General features: G+C 40.7%; 1 protein-coding gene and 1 long non-coding RNA gene across 44 annotated transcripts in view; one reads left to right on the top strand and one right to left on the bottom strand.

Annotated features, from left to right (window-relative positions):
* LOC309844440 overlaps positions 1–4995 on the top strand; it is a 44870-nt gene extending 39875 nt beyond the window's left edge. For 2 of the 5 annotated variants that reach the window (XR_014300686.1, XR_014300688.1), the window contains one exon: positions 3874–4995. This is a non-coding gene — a long non-coding RNA (uncharacterized lncRNA). Of the gene's footprint in view, positions 1–918; positions 1845–3873 lie in introns of those variants that run through there. The other 3 variants (XR_014300685.1, XR_014300687.1, XR_014300689.1) reach the window with 3 other exon arrangements.
* BAZ2B (bromodomain adjacent to zinc finger domain 2B) overlaps positions 1–15414 on the bottom strand; it is a 193494-nt gene that overhangs the window by 30348 nt on the left and 147732 nt on the right. The gene's annotated exons all lie outside the window — the stretch shown is intronic.

Here is a 15414-nt window from a genome sequence, read left to right as displayed (position 1 = left end):
ATACCAGCAGAAGGAGATCCAGCAATAAACAGAGTAAGAAGAGCTAGGTTCTCAACAGGAGCACCACCAAAAGCAGCACTTGGAAGGATCCTTAGAGGCTTGGCTTGTTTGTTTGCATGATGAAGGGACAATAGTGGTATTAAAACAAGTGGAGGAGAAGGAAATGCCCTTGTTACAGAATGAGCATGGGTTAACTAGTACTGCTGGGACAGGTACTGCCACACTTTTCAAACTGGATGCTTGGTAGCTTTGGTAAGATCCCTGTTGGGGTGATTTTCTTGAGACTCTTGAATGTGAACTGGACTAGATCCACATAGGACGCAGCTGCTCTGAGATACTAGCTGTGTTAGCATGATGATAAGAAACCCCAGGACTTGAGAGGAGAAGGCCTGATAACATGATCTTCATACAAAGGATGTTAAATGATAGAATCAGAACAGGTCTACCTAAGTGGACAATAGTTTTGACTTTACTCCTTCATCTGAGAGGCAATGTGAGAAAAGATACAGTTATGGGGCGCTTGGGTGGATCAGTCGTTTAAGTATCTGCCTTTGGCTCGGGTCGTGGGATTGAGCCCCACATCAGGCTCCCTGCTTGGTGGGAAGCCCACTTCTCCTTCTCCTACTCCCCCTGCTTGTGTTCCCTCTCTCACTTTGTCTCTCTCTGTCAAATAGATAAATAAAACCTTTTAAAAAAATAGTTCTTTCAGATCATACGAGCCCCATTTCAGGTGAGGAAATGGAAAGAGAGAGCCTAATTTGTGGCACATGTTTGTATACAAAATGGAAAGAAAAAAGGAACAAAGAAAAGAGAAGATAGCTAGACTTCTGGCAGAAACTCCCTCACACAAATTCATGTGGTACTGCTTATAGAGAGAAGGATTTATAAGACAGAAGTTGATATGTTGTATAATTCTAGAGTGTGGAAGTGTTACCTGCCTCAAAAACCTAATGAGATGGTGGAAAAAAGACCTTTGAGATGAGACACAGAAGATCCAATAGACATGAGCTTGAAAAGTCATCCACAGAGGGGGATTCACCAGAAGATTAGGTGAAGAAGGTGCCTGGGGAGGACTGTTCTTCAGAGATTACAGTCTGGTAAGATCTCACAGTCTGTAGACTCTTCAAGAAAGGATTTAGAGAACAGAACCTGGGGAAATACCTGTATCATCTCAACTCCTGAAATGGGGTTATGGGTGGAAATACTGTCATCACCTCCACCTCATGAGTTTGATTCAACTCCAGAAGCCAGACTTTCTCTGTTCCTAATCTGGGCTCTTTCAAATGTCAGAAGGACTAGGGCTGGTCTCTGTTCCTGGGTCCCCCTCCAAAGGATTGCTAATCACTCTCACTGTGCTGAAAGAAGAGCCTCAAATATTTATGGGCTTGCTAAATAATGAGGGATCAAGTACCTACCATTCCAGAATGCACAAAGGCCTTGGCTAACAAGTTCCTTTATTGGAGCAGGGAGTTGGTTGTTACCTATGGCTCAAAGCCCAGAATCCCATTCACTGCAAAGTCCTTTGGGCCTTTTGTGTGAACTCCAGTTGTTCCTTTATCAGACTGCATACTGGCATGGAAATACTGAAGTGTCCGAGGCAGGCCCCTGGCCAGGGCGGCCTCCGCCATTAAAAGATGGCGCCTGGCTAGTTGCCATGTTAGGATTGCCTCGTGAGACTAAGCAGAACACCCAAAGAGGAAGTAAACAGCATTGGTTGCTAGCGAAGTTGTTCGTTTAGGTGCACAGCCTGATTCGCTCCCTCCTGTACCCTGCTCGCTGATTGGTCATGTAAGTGTATATAAGTGTGTAGACTTGCGGAAATAAAGAGAAAGAAGTTGCATCCGAACCAGGGTTCTTGTCGTCCTTGCGGGGCGAGGGCGATAAATGGTGCCGGCACCTGCGAACTAAAAAAAGGAATCTTGCAAGGTAATCCGCAGGAAAGCGGGGAGTAAAGGTCTGCAGGTAAGCGGGGACATTAGCCACGTTCAAAAGTGGGAATTCCGCGGTAAAGCGGGGAGTAAAAATAGAAAAACCTTGCAAGGGAGAAGTCCGCAGGTAAGGGGGGTAAAACCACGACAAAGGTGGTGGGAAACTTGTACAAGACCGCAACAAGAAGCGGGGCGGCCATAGAGCCAGGATTTTCTTATCGAAACCGCAGGTAAGCAGGGAAGGGACCACGATCAAAGTGGTGGAAATCTAGTACAAGTCCGCAATAAGAAGCGGGGTGGCCTTAGAGCCGGGATTAACTTGTACAAATCCGCAATAAGAGGCGGGGCGGCCTTAGAGCCGGGATTAACTTGTACAAGTCTGCAGTAAGAAGCGGGGCAGCCTTAGAGCCGGGATTTAGCGAGTCCACAATAAGAAGCGGGGCGGCCTTAGAGCCGGAATTTAGCGGTGAGTCTTTAATGTCCGCGTCTGTTGTCTGTGTGTTCATAATGGGATCTGAAGTATCTAAAGTGCGGTTGGAAGGGTCTTTAGAAGACCTGCTGAAAGCCAATGGAACTCCACTAAAAGCAAAAACTGCTCGGGCCTTTTTGAATATAGTGGAAAAGGCGGCTCCATGGTTCCTAGATGAAGGCTTGCTAAACATACCTCAATGGGACCATTTAGGGGAGGATTTGAAGAAACAGGATGCTTTAACTCTTCACCTCAAATTTAACATAACAAAAGCACAGGCACAGGACATAGTAGTCTCCTGCAGAAATTGCGTGATCTTACTACCTGCACCGTCCTTGGGGGTTAATCCTAAGGGTTTGTTACCTAATCATATATGGCATATGGATGTCACATATGTTTCAGAATTTGGAAAGTTAAGATGTGTTCATGTCTCTGTAGATACCTACTCTGGAATAATTTTCGCCTCAGTGCATACGAGGGGAAAAATCCAGAGATGTTATCGCCCATTGCCTACAGGCTTTTGCGGCATGGGGAAAGTCACGCCAATTAAAGACAGATAATGGTCCAGCCTATAGCCCACAACCCTTTAAAGCCTTCCTACAACAACCTGACATTGACTCGATACATGGAATACCCTATAACCCACAAGGACAAGGTGTTGTGGAGAGCGCGCATCTTACAATAAAAAATGCGCTTTATAAACAAAAAGGGGGAATAGGGGACACCTTCAGGTCCCCTAAAGATAAGCTCAACACCATTCTCTTTATTTTGAATTTTTTAACATTGGACAAAACGGGTAAATCAGCTGCAGACAGACATGCAAGTGATGCTGCTGCTTCCCCTAAGCCTTTAGTACTTTGGAAGGACACCCTCACAGGAAAGTGGAATGGACCAGATCCAGTGTTAGCATGGAGTAGGGGGTCTGTATGTGTTTTTCCACAGGAAAAGGAGGCTCCAATTTGGATCCCAGAGTGGCTGGTGCGTGCAGCCTTGCCTCCGAACACCAGTCATGATGCTGAAGATGATGATGATAACTCTGGGGATGCTACACCTCCTGTGGCAGACTCAAGCCAGAGAGCTGTGGGCAGTGGCTAAAGCATGGCTATATCCTTTACCAGTGACTAACTCTTCTCTCATATTCCCTCCTCTCCCTTTGATGCATGGCAGGTCTGTAACTTGCTAGGAGCATGTACTGATATCTCAGCAGTGTCCATGTTAAATGGTGGCAAATTCCTCAACTGTTCTTATAAACAAAATGACTCTAGTACCTTTGAGACAACAGTTAATGTGTCTTGTCCCAATAATATTACTTATCAGCCCACTCCCATATGGGTCTCTCCACCATTCCTTTTCCTCATAACAAATGCTAGCGAGCTGAATGATACGTTGAATTGCACTAAGAATTTGCTATCTTGAATGTCACGGCCTTCAAGCTGGCTGTGATTATGCGTATCCCTACCCATGTTCCTATCCCAGTTTCCATTCCAGAGGACAAGTTACCGGTGGTGCTATCCAGAAAGAAGAGAGATTTTGGTATCACAGCCGCCGTTGTGACAGCATTGGCTATATCTACAGCAGCTGCCACAGCAGCAGCAGTCTCGCTTGCTGCAACTATACCCACTGCAGAAGCTGTGAACACCCTTGCAGAAGGGACGGCGGCTGCCCTTCAAACATAGACTCAGATCAGTGCACATCTGCAAGCAGGAATCCTGCTAGTCAACCAGAGAGTGGATTTGGTTCAAGAACAAGTGGACATATGGGGGGCCCTATTGGGACTGGGATGTATAGTACCCTTTCCGGCAATTTGTGTAACTCCCATAGCCTATACTAATATGAGTGACTTACAGAATGTATCCCGACAACTCTCCCAATATTTGCGGGGGAATTAGTCCGCAGAATTCCAAAACTATACTCAGCACCTGCTACTAGGCATAACAAGGATAAATAACACCAGAGGTGAGCTTGCAACCCTCCCAGAGATAATCAAAACATTGCAAGATGTGTTAACCTTTATGAAACAATGGGCTAGCGTAATTGGTCTGATGATAATCCTCGTAGTGGGCTTGATTCTGCTAGTAAGGAAACAGCAAATTTGGAGGTGACAGCAACCTAGGCAACAGCAAGCCATGGTGCAGGCCTTGTTAGCCATCGAGGCTGGAACATTCCCCCAAGTGTGGCTAAGTATGCTGGATCGGTAGTCAACGATGGGTAAGATTGGTGGGGGAAATATACCAACCTAAGACAGGACGCAGATCATTGATATCTGCTGTCTGATGATGGGTAAGGCCACTGACAACCTAAGACAAGCATGATCCCTGCCATAAAAGAAAAAAGGGGGAGATGTCGGAGGCAGGCCCCTGGCCAGGGCGGCCTCCGCCATTAAAAGATGGCGCCTGGCTAGTTGCCAGGTTAGGATTGCCTCGTGAGACTAAGCGGAACGCCCAAAGAGGAAGTAAACAGCATTGGTTGCTAGCGAAGTTGTTCGTTTAGGTGCACAGCCTGATTCGCTCCCTCCTGTACCCTGCTCGCTGATTGGTCATGTAAGCGTATATAAGTGTGTAGACTTGCGGAAATAAAGAGAAAGAAGATGCATCCGAACCAGGGTTCTTGTGGTCCTTGCGGGGCGAGGGCGATACTGAGGTATTTAAGTTCCACACAAGCATTTCCACATATCAGTTGGACATATTTGTTGTGACCTCTATGGCAGCTTTGGTAACTGTGGTCCAGGCATGCTGTCAACACCCAGATGCACTGACCAGGCCTGCCAAGGCTGCACAACACAGTTACATACCTGGAGGTGAAAGACTGCATTTCTTATGCAAGAATAGATTCAGGTAGGGGTACTGAAAACAATGCCATTTTGCTATTTAACAACGATGTTTGACACTAGTACTACAAGGGCCTATGACTCGGGCAAAGATATTCTGATGGCATTTGTTAGCTTTTGAGTATCTGATATTCTCTAGCCACTAAACAGTATATAGTGTTCCTGGATATGAAGGAGTTATTACATCTCTCCCATGTGCGGACCATATAATACTATTAAGACTGAGACATATTTATTATATAGTAGGGTTTCCAGAAATTATACAATCATACATTTGAAGTTCCTTTCATAGTTGCTGCCTTTCAGCAATGGGCTGGCCAACATAGTACTGAATGGCTGGTCCATGTTCCCTCTTCTCCACAGACAGTACAGAACGCTGGAATAGTATTCTAAAAGATGGCTGCACGAACTCCTCCACAGTTACCTCCAACTGCTGTCTGGTCTGGACACTCCTAAACTCTGAACACTCCTCATACCGCATAAAGGTCCCTACACTTTTGTGAAGTTCCCTGACATCTTGAAGTTGAAGAGCAGAGATGAAGAATCTACTTGGCATCCTGGGGAAACTGAGTTTTTATACCCCAACATTCCTCTCCTTTTTTGGTACCTTTCAACTGGTGTCTGGGAGGCTCATATTACGGAAGAATGGATGGACACAAATGCCGATATTCTCTTGTTTTCCAGATGACACTTGCAAGTAACACCCACAGAAGGGGCAATTTGAATTCTCTTTTTATTCCAAACAGTTCTAAATTTTTGTTGTGCACTCACCCTATAAGCAGGAGATTTTGCTGCAGTCCTTATACCCATACAGTGTACTCTGTCTGGAGGACATCTTTGGTGGGAAAATGGCACCTCCTGATTTCATGTGGAACTTACTGTTTCAGAAAAAAAGGACAGACTGTATGGATCGCCCCTGAAGATAATGATGGACTTGGCATGGGGATAAGGATGCCTACCTCAGAGGGTGAGAGGGTGGATTGTAGTATGAATAACTCTCTCGTCGCCTTTCTTACAGATATTAGCAAATTGTACTGAATGGTCCTCTACAGCGATCCCACACAATGACACTTATTTCAAAGCTATTGGGATGCTGTATTTGTCATCCTCAACCTACTTAATTATGGAGGACCTTGTGGGCGTTCCACTCCCAGACAATGCCACAGGAATTACTCATTACTCCAGACTCCTCATTTACTTGGGCTATCCGTAATTCTGTCCTTACTAATTATACTGTGTAAAACTCTATCTTATTAGAAGAAGAGGGACACTCATATCCTGACAACTCAGATCCCAGTGACCCATTTCCCACATCAGGGGTGCCTGGTAGTACTTTTCTCCCCTTTAGACCTATAGTTGAGTCTCACTAATGGAATGCTGGCAGTTATCCCCAGGAAGTATAAATGCCATATGGATACAAAATGCAGCATTGAACCAGACTGGCTGACACTCTGTGATCCAGTAGAACTTGTTTTCTTATGTGAACAGCAGAGCCTTCCTGCTTCCTACCTGGATATAACATTGTCTGCACACTTTATCAATAACTACGAGATCTTTTATAATGCCTTTAACTGGCTGGTTAGCTTAGCTGCTTAGAGTGTGGTACTAATAGTGACTCAAAATCTAAAAGGCACTTGAGACTTTACCAGTTATGATCTCTGGTGTCAGCATCAGAATGTACCTGTAAATCGACAGGTACACAGGGAAACAAGCTTTCATTGCTTTGCACAAGGGCTCCTCCCTTGATAGGCATCCATGAAGCTGAGGGTATGACCCCCAAATCAGCTACCCCAGGGGACAATGCCATTGAGAATTCTTGGGGTCTTACTACTGAACACTTTAGCATTGATTCCTTGACCTGAATAGTATTATAAATATATAGTTTTAGACCGTTTGTTGGATATACTATAGAAATATGGCTCAGGGGAAATCTAAATCTACTAGTGTCGTGGATATTGTTTTTTGGAATTTTTCTGGCTTATCTAAGGCCTCCTTCAGAAGACACCATTTAGGGACACCTGGGTGGTTCAGTTGGTTAAGCGGCTGCCTTCGGCTCAGGTCATGATCCCAGCGTCCTGGGCTCCTTGTTCGGCAGGGAGCCTGCTTCTCCCTCTGCCTCTGCCTGCCATTCTGTCTGCCTGTGCTTGCTCTCTCTCTCTCTCTGACAAATAAATAAATAAATAAAATCTTAAAAAAAAAAAAAAAGAAGACACCATTTAAAATACAATTGATAGAATGTTTATAGCAGCAGTGTCCACAATATGGAAAGAACCTAGATGTCCATCAACAGATGAGTGGATAAACAAGATGTGGTATATATATCTACAATGGAATACTATGCAGCCATCAAAAGAAATTAAATCTTGCCATTTGCAAAGATGTGGATGGAGCTAGAGGGTATTATGCTGATAGAAATAAGTCAGTCAGAGAAAGACAATTATCATATGATCTCCCTGACACAAGGAATTTGAGAGGCAAGACAGGAGGTTCCTGGGGGAGAAGCGAGGGAAAAATAAAATAAGATGGGACCAGGGACAAACCATAAGAGACAAACTGAGGGTTGCTGGTGGGGGCAGGAGGGGGAGGGTTAGGGTGGCTGGGTGATGGATATTGGAGAGGGTACATGCTATGGTGAGTGCTGTGAATTGTGTAAGACTGATGATTCACAGACCTATGCCCCTGGGGCAAATAATACATTATATGTTAATAAAAAATAAATAAAAATAAAATATAATATAATTGATAGAAGGCATCCATCAACTGAGGAACACCAAGGGTCAGGGGGTGGACTAAAGGCGAATAAACCCTCAGTTTTAGCTAAATGGCTACGGGGGCTCTCCTCTTCCCTCTTCCCTGAGGCCCATCAGCAAGCCAGATTAGCCACTGAGCTAGTTTGCAGAGGGACAACAGGGCCTTTAGCTGTTGTCAGCACTGTTCCCAAGGCTCTCAGTATGTGGAATCTGCCCTTTGTATTCCTAGGCTCAGAGTTCCTTTGATATATATGCTGTTGCTTAGATAAACAAAGTGTTTTCAACCTCCTCTTGAACTAACCTAAAAATACAGAGTATGGGGGCACCTGGGTGGCTCAGTGGGTTAAGCCTCTGCCTTCAGCTCAGGTCATGATCTCAGGGTCCTGGGATCGAGCCCCGCATCGGGCTCTCTGCTCTGCGGGGAGCCTGCTTCCCCCTCTCTCTCTCCCTGCCTCTCTGCCTACTTGTGATCTCTTTCTCTCTGTCAAATAAATAAATAAAATCTTAAAAAAAAAAATACAGAGTATGAAGGAGGGCACCTCTCTTGGGAGCTCTTGTTGCTTGTCCAGTCTACAATCTGGACAACAGTGCTATGGAACCAATCAATATAGAGGCTCAGCAGATCCTATGTTCTTTGTTATGTCTCTACTCTAGAGTTGCCAGACTGATAAACTTTGTTGTTATTAGCAGCATGTGTTTCACTTATGGTGTGAGTTATCTTGCATCTTATAAAACATGAATTTAGTTAATAGTTTTCTTTGGAGGTAATCCAAGATCTGATATCTTCTCTTTGGATAAAGCTATTATAGGATTTTTAAAAACACTTGGGCATTTATTTTTTTTTAAACTTGTGCATTTAAACTTTTAAATAGATGAATGTTAAGTCTAATTTCATTAAGAACAGATTGTGCTTTTAGATAATTTTTTAAAAAGTGATAAATGAAAGGAATAGAATATTGCATATTGTTAATACTGTATTAACTTTTAATATCCACTTATTTTATGGTAGTTTCTACCAGTTAGTACTTACTCATCCTTATCAGCCTTGCCTCTCAGATACACTACTTTCCTATAGTGCACACTAATATGCTCTTGTTCTTTGCCTGTTATATATAGTATATCTTTCCAATTAGATTGTGAGCTCTTTCTGGATGAGGACAGGTTAACTGATTCTTTTGTACCTCCATAATGCTTCGTATAAGGCATAATATAAGTGCATATTAAGCACCTGATGATTAAAATCATAAAGGTTTTTCATTTTAATGAGCTGGAAGATAAAGGAAAGGATCTACATCTGTTATTTATTTTATAACTTTCATAGCACTTAAAATAATATAGTAGATGCACATTCATCAGTGAATTAATAAAAACTTCATGAGGAAATAACCCCTAAGTGAAAATTTATTCCTACTTTTCCCCTGTACCGTGCAATGACCACAAATAGTAGTATAAAGTATAATTAATGTTTATGTATCACTTTGTAGTTCTCTTAAATCCATTATTTGACATGATAACAACAAAAGAGTTTAGACAGAGCCTATTAAATTTCTTTTCTTTTGTAGAGAGATCAGGGTCCAAAGAGGCTAAGTGAAAGAGCCCGAATAGAAATTGAGGTCCAATAACTACAAGTTCAATAAATGTTATTTAATCTGAGAGGCCTAAAATTAAAAAGAAAAGTTTCCTGTAAGCTTTTCTTATAAACCTTATAAAGACATTCAATTACTTACTTTCTTATAATATTTTTAAAGTGCCTGTGATATATATAGTTCTATCTTTAACACTAAGAAGAATCAAAAAGTACATATGACAATTATCAAACTTAATATGAATAGTTTATCTATCAATTGCCAAGATAATGGTATAATTATTTGGTTTTCTAGGAGTTCACAGATAATAAAAAATAGTTCCACTTACATAAACTGCAGAAGAATTTATAAAAGGGCTAGAACTTGAGCTGGATCAAGAAAGGTGAAATTTAGATGGTGAAGAAAAGGCAAGATAGCATTATATTGAACAGAATTTGATAAAACAAAGCACGCAAAGTATGCAAAGCAGGAGGAATGCACACATGTTAAGCAACGGTGAGTAGACTTGTCTATGTTAATTCATACTGGAGAACAGTATAAAGATATTTTGAAGTCAGATTTACAGAAGTCCTTGAATGCTTGAATGCTAGGTAGTATACAGACTTATTACATCATGTTATCAGCAATAGGGAGTCACTTAAGGTTTTGGAGTAGAGGCATGACATGATGACAGAATATAATGGAAGGAAGAGAATGAACATAGAGAAATTGGGGACAGGTGTCATAATCCACATACCTATTAATTAAGAACCAATTTCAGCAGTGTTGAAAAGAAATTAACTTCAGACATTTTGAAGGAAAAGTTGATGCCCTAGATAACTTCAAGTTTACATGACCAAATGATTGAGATTGATGTGCCCCTTAATCAAATTGAAGAATATGTAACTGGTCTTCAGTGGGGTTCGTTTTTTTTTTGTTTTGTTTTTTTAAGCTTCACAGATGATTCTTATTATAGATAGGCAAAGCCACGTGCCTGGATACTTCTTTACTGTTCTTAAGCTTTACCAAGCCTTGGAATCTAACAAGTAACTCATAATTTTACAACTTCTTTGTAATTTTATAATTTTAAATTAGATCTCTAAAGATATATGCACTTAACATTTATTGCAGCATTAGTTTTTTTAAAAATTCGAATTAGTTAACATACAGTGTGATATCAGTTTCAGTTGTACAATTTAGTGATTCAATACTTATATACAACACCCCGTGCTCATCACAAGTGCCATCCTTAATACTCATCACCTGTTTTACCCATCCACCCCCCCCCCCACCTCCCCTCTGGGAACCATCAGTGTGTTCTCTATAGTCAAGAGTCTGTTTCTTCGTTTACCTCTCTCTCTTTTTCCCCTATGTTCATCTGTTTTGTTTCTTAAATTCCACATATGAATGAAATCATATGGTATTTACCTTTCTCTGACTGGCTTATTTTGCTTAGCATGATATCTCTAGCTCCATCCATGTCATTGTAAATAGCAAGATTTCATTCTTTTTAAGGCTGAGTTATATATTCCACTGTGTGTGTGTGTGTGTGTGTGTGTGTGCGCGTGTGCGCGCACATATGCCACTGCTTCTTTATCCATTCATCAGTCTATGGACATTTTGGCTCTTTCCATAATCAGCTATTAGAAATAATCCTGCTATAAACACTAGGGTACATGTACCCTTCAAATCTGTACTTTTATATTCTCTGTGTAAATACCTAGTAATGCAATTGCTAGACTGTAGGGTAGTTCTACTTTTAAATTTTTGAGGAGGCTCCATACTGTTTTCCACAGTGGCTGCACCAGCTTACATTCCCACAAACATTACATGACGGTTCCCTTTTCTCCATATCCTCACCAACATTTGTTGTTTCCTGTGTTGTTAATTTTACCCATTCTGACAGGTATGAGGTGATATCTCATTGTAGTTTTGGTTTGTATTTCTCTGATGATGAGTGATTTGTGCATCTTTGTATGCGGCTATTCGCCATCCGTATGTCTTTTTGGGAGAAATGTCTGTTCATGTCTTCTGTCCATTTTTAAAAATTGGATTGTGATTTTTTAGTATCTGAGTATTAGAAGTTCTTTATATATTTTGGATACTAATCCTTTATCAGGTATGTCATTTCTAAATATCTTCTCCAATTCCATAGGTTGCCTTTTAGTTTTATTGGTTGTTCCCCTCACTGTGCAAAAATTTTTTATTTTTATAAAGTCCTGATAGTTTATTTTTGCCTTTATTTCCCTTGCCTCAGGAGACATGTGTAGTAAGAAGCTGCTATGGTTGTATCAGAGAGGTTACTACCTATATTCTCTTTTAGGACTTAAATAGTTTCCTGTCTTACATTTAGGTCCTTAATACATTTTTAATTTATTTTCATGTATGGTATAAGAAAATGATCCAGTTTCATTCTTTTGCATGCAGCATTATTTTTAATAGCCAAGATATAGAAGCAACCCAAGTGTCCATCGATAGATGAGTAAGAAGATGTGACGTGTGTGTGCGCGCGCGCGCGCACACACACACACACACACACACACACACACACACAGAGAAATATTACTCAGCTATAAAAAATAATAAAATCTTGGGGCGCCTGGGTGGCTCAGTGGGTTAAAGCCTCTGCCTTCGGCTCAGGTCATGATCCCAGGGTCCTGGGATCGAGCCCCGCATCGGGCCCTCTGCTCAGCGGGGAGCCTGCTTCCCCTTCTCTCTCTGCCTGCCTCTCTGCCTACTTGTGATCTCTATCTGTCAAATAAATAAATAAAATCTTAAAAAAATAATAATAATAAAATCTTGCCATTTGGAATAACATGGATAGGCCTCAAAGGTATAATGCTAGGTGAAATAAGTCACTCAAAAAAAAAAAAAAAAAAAAGAGAAATACCATAGGATTTGATGCTCATATGTGGAATTTAAGATCAAAACAAATGAACAAGTAAAAAATGAAACAACCCCCCCCCCCAGACACTTAAATACAGAGAACAAACTGCTGGTTGCAAGAGTGGAGTTGGTTGGGGGGTGAATGAAATAAAGGGGATTAAGAGTACACTTATACTGGGGAATCTGGGTGGTTCAGTCAGTTTAAGCCCCTGACTTCAGCTCAGGTCATGATCTTAGAGTGGGGACTAAGCCCCGTGCTCAGCAGGGAGTCTGCTTCTCTGTCTGCCCCTCCCCCTGCATCTGTTCTCTCTCTCTCAAATAAATAAAATCTTTAAAAAAAGAAAAGAGTACACTTATCTTGATGAGCACTGAGTAATGTATGGAATTGTTGAAACTTATATTGTATAGCTGAAACTAATATAACACGGTTATTATACTTAAATAAAAAAATAGATTTCTCTACTAAAAAACTTTCATTTAATTTCACTCAAAACAAACTCCTCCTCTTGGCTTCTCTGATTCAATTTTTAAAAAATACAATTTTTCTACTGAGGATTGATTCATCAAATTTATCTTTGATTCCACTTATATCATATACAATAATTTCTCACAGGAATTCTGCCTTTAAGATACAATGGTCTTCCCATGTTCCTTGGTTGTATCTGGGCTTATAGTCTCCCTACTTCATATCTAGGCTACTAGAGTGATCCCATACTGATTTTTCCACCCCTTTTTTCACCAATCCAAGGTGTACTTAACTCCCAGATTATTTTTGTCTCTGCCTTCAAGAGCTCATAGTCTACTGATAGAGCTGGCCATGTATGCCAAAAATTATGATGAAATATTAAAAATAGGCTATATAACATTTCTGTTTTGTGCCTTTTAGACACTTTGTGTTTATACCTTTCACTGCTTCTGACCTCATTCTGATTTGCAAAGCTGTGTGTGTGTGTGTGTGTGTGTGTGTGTGTGTGTGTGTGTTTAAGATTTTATTTGTATTTGAGAGAGACAGAGAGAACACAGGAGTGGGGTGAGAGGCAGAGGGAAGAGCAGACTCCCCACTGAGGAGGGAGCCCAATGCAAGACTTGATCCTGGGAGTCTGAGATCATGACCTGAACCAAAGGCAGCCACTTAGCTACTAAGCTACCCAGGTGCCTTGACTTGCAAAAATTCTAACTTTTCTTAGAGTGACTTAAAAAATTCTAACTTTTCTTTGGGACCACCCCTGGATTGGAAAGCAAGTATACTGGGATATAGGTCTACCTGGAAAAGCTAGGAGTTTCCTAAATACATAGCCCAGAACAATTCTGTTTTTGTTAGGTATTAGGGTTCTGCATAAGATTTTTAAAATTTTAAACAATTATTTAAACAAAACTAAAGAAACAATTAACCCATGTAGCCCATTTCTTCTACCACCCTCCTCCTTCCAACCTCTGGCAACAACCAATCTGTTCTTTTTATCTATGAGCTTGGTTTTCTTTTCTTTTTCTTTTATTACTTTTTTAGATTACGCATATAAGAGAGATCATATGGTATTTGTCTTTCTCTGACTTCACTTAGCATAATGTCCTTGAGGTCCATCCACATTGTGGTAAATAGCAAGATTTCATTCTTTTTTATGGCTGAGTAACATTCCATCTGATGTGTGTGTGTGTGTGTGTGTGTGTGTGTGTGTGTAGACCACATTGTCTGTCTTTATCCATTCATTCACTGATGGACACATAGGTTGTTTCCATAACCTGGAATAATATGTGAATAATATGGAATAATTTGTGAATAATGCTTCAGTGAACATGGGGGTATATATACCTTTTGAGTTAGTGTTTTCATTTTTCTTTGGATAAATATCCAGAAGTAGAATTGCTGGATTATATGGTAGTTCCATTTTTAATATTTTGAAGAACACTTATAATCTTTTCCACAGGCTTCACTGATTTACATTTCCACCCATCAGTTTACATCTCCACCAAGAGTTCCCTTTTCTTCTCATTGTCACCAACACTTATAATTTCTTGTCTTCTTGATTCTAGCCATTCTAACAGGTGTGAAGTGAGATCTCATTGTGATTTTGATTTGCATTTCCCTGATCATTTGTGATATTGAGCACCTTTCCATATGCCTGTCGTTCAGTTGGCTATGAGTATATTTGCTTTGGAAAAATGTCCATTCAGATCTGCCCATTTTTTAATCAGATTGTTTTTCTGCTTTGAGTCACAGGAGTTCTTTATATATGTTGGCTATTAGTCCCTTATCAGATATAAGATTTGCAAATATTTTCACTCACTCAGTAGATTGCCTTTTCATTTTGCTGATGATTTCCTTTTTTGTGCAAAAACTTTTTAGACTCATGGAGTCCTGCTTACTGATCAGTATTCATTCCATGCTTTAAATATTTTTATTTTAAATGGTAAAAAAAAGGAACCCACCACAGTCTTTTGTAAAATCATTAGGCTGGCCAACCCACATCAATTTTTAAAAAGAAATAAAAGGCAGCTAGCTGAAGCTTCCATGTACCCTCCCTGACTCCATCAACAGCTTATGCATTGGAAAGGCACAGCCTGAATTTCATGTATCATTCCAGTACATGACTTCATACTCTTACTTCATATAATTTGAAGCCATAGGAAATATATTATTGTGTAAAGAACACTGTTTACTATATGCCAACAATGCTTACATGCCAGCCACTACTCTAAGTACTTCATGTGCATTATTAATTGCCTCCCCCCACCGGCAAAAGATTTTTATTTTAAAAAAGGCTGGTTCCATTGCTTAAAACATCTACCTTATAGAAATTTGGGTCTGGATATCTATGTGATTAATCAATCCCCTCTTTCCACTGGACTGTTAAACTACTACAAGGCATGGATTGTGTTTTATAGATCTTTGAACCTCCTGTAATGCCTAAAAATCCCTGGCATAAAGTATGTATTCAAAGAAAGTGTGTTGGGAGAAGTTTCTGCCTATATACATCACCGTGGAGCCACA

Source organism: Mustela nivalis (genome assembly GCF_964662115.1).
Source record: "Mustela nivalis genome assembly, chromosome: 11".
NCBI classification, from domain to species: Eukaryota; Metazoa; Chordata; class Mammalia; order Carnivora; family Mustelidae; genus Mustela; species Mustela nivalis.
The sequence above is the reverse complement of the archived record's forward strand: the minus strand, read 5'-3'. Positions and strand labels throughout refer to the sequence as shown.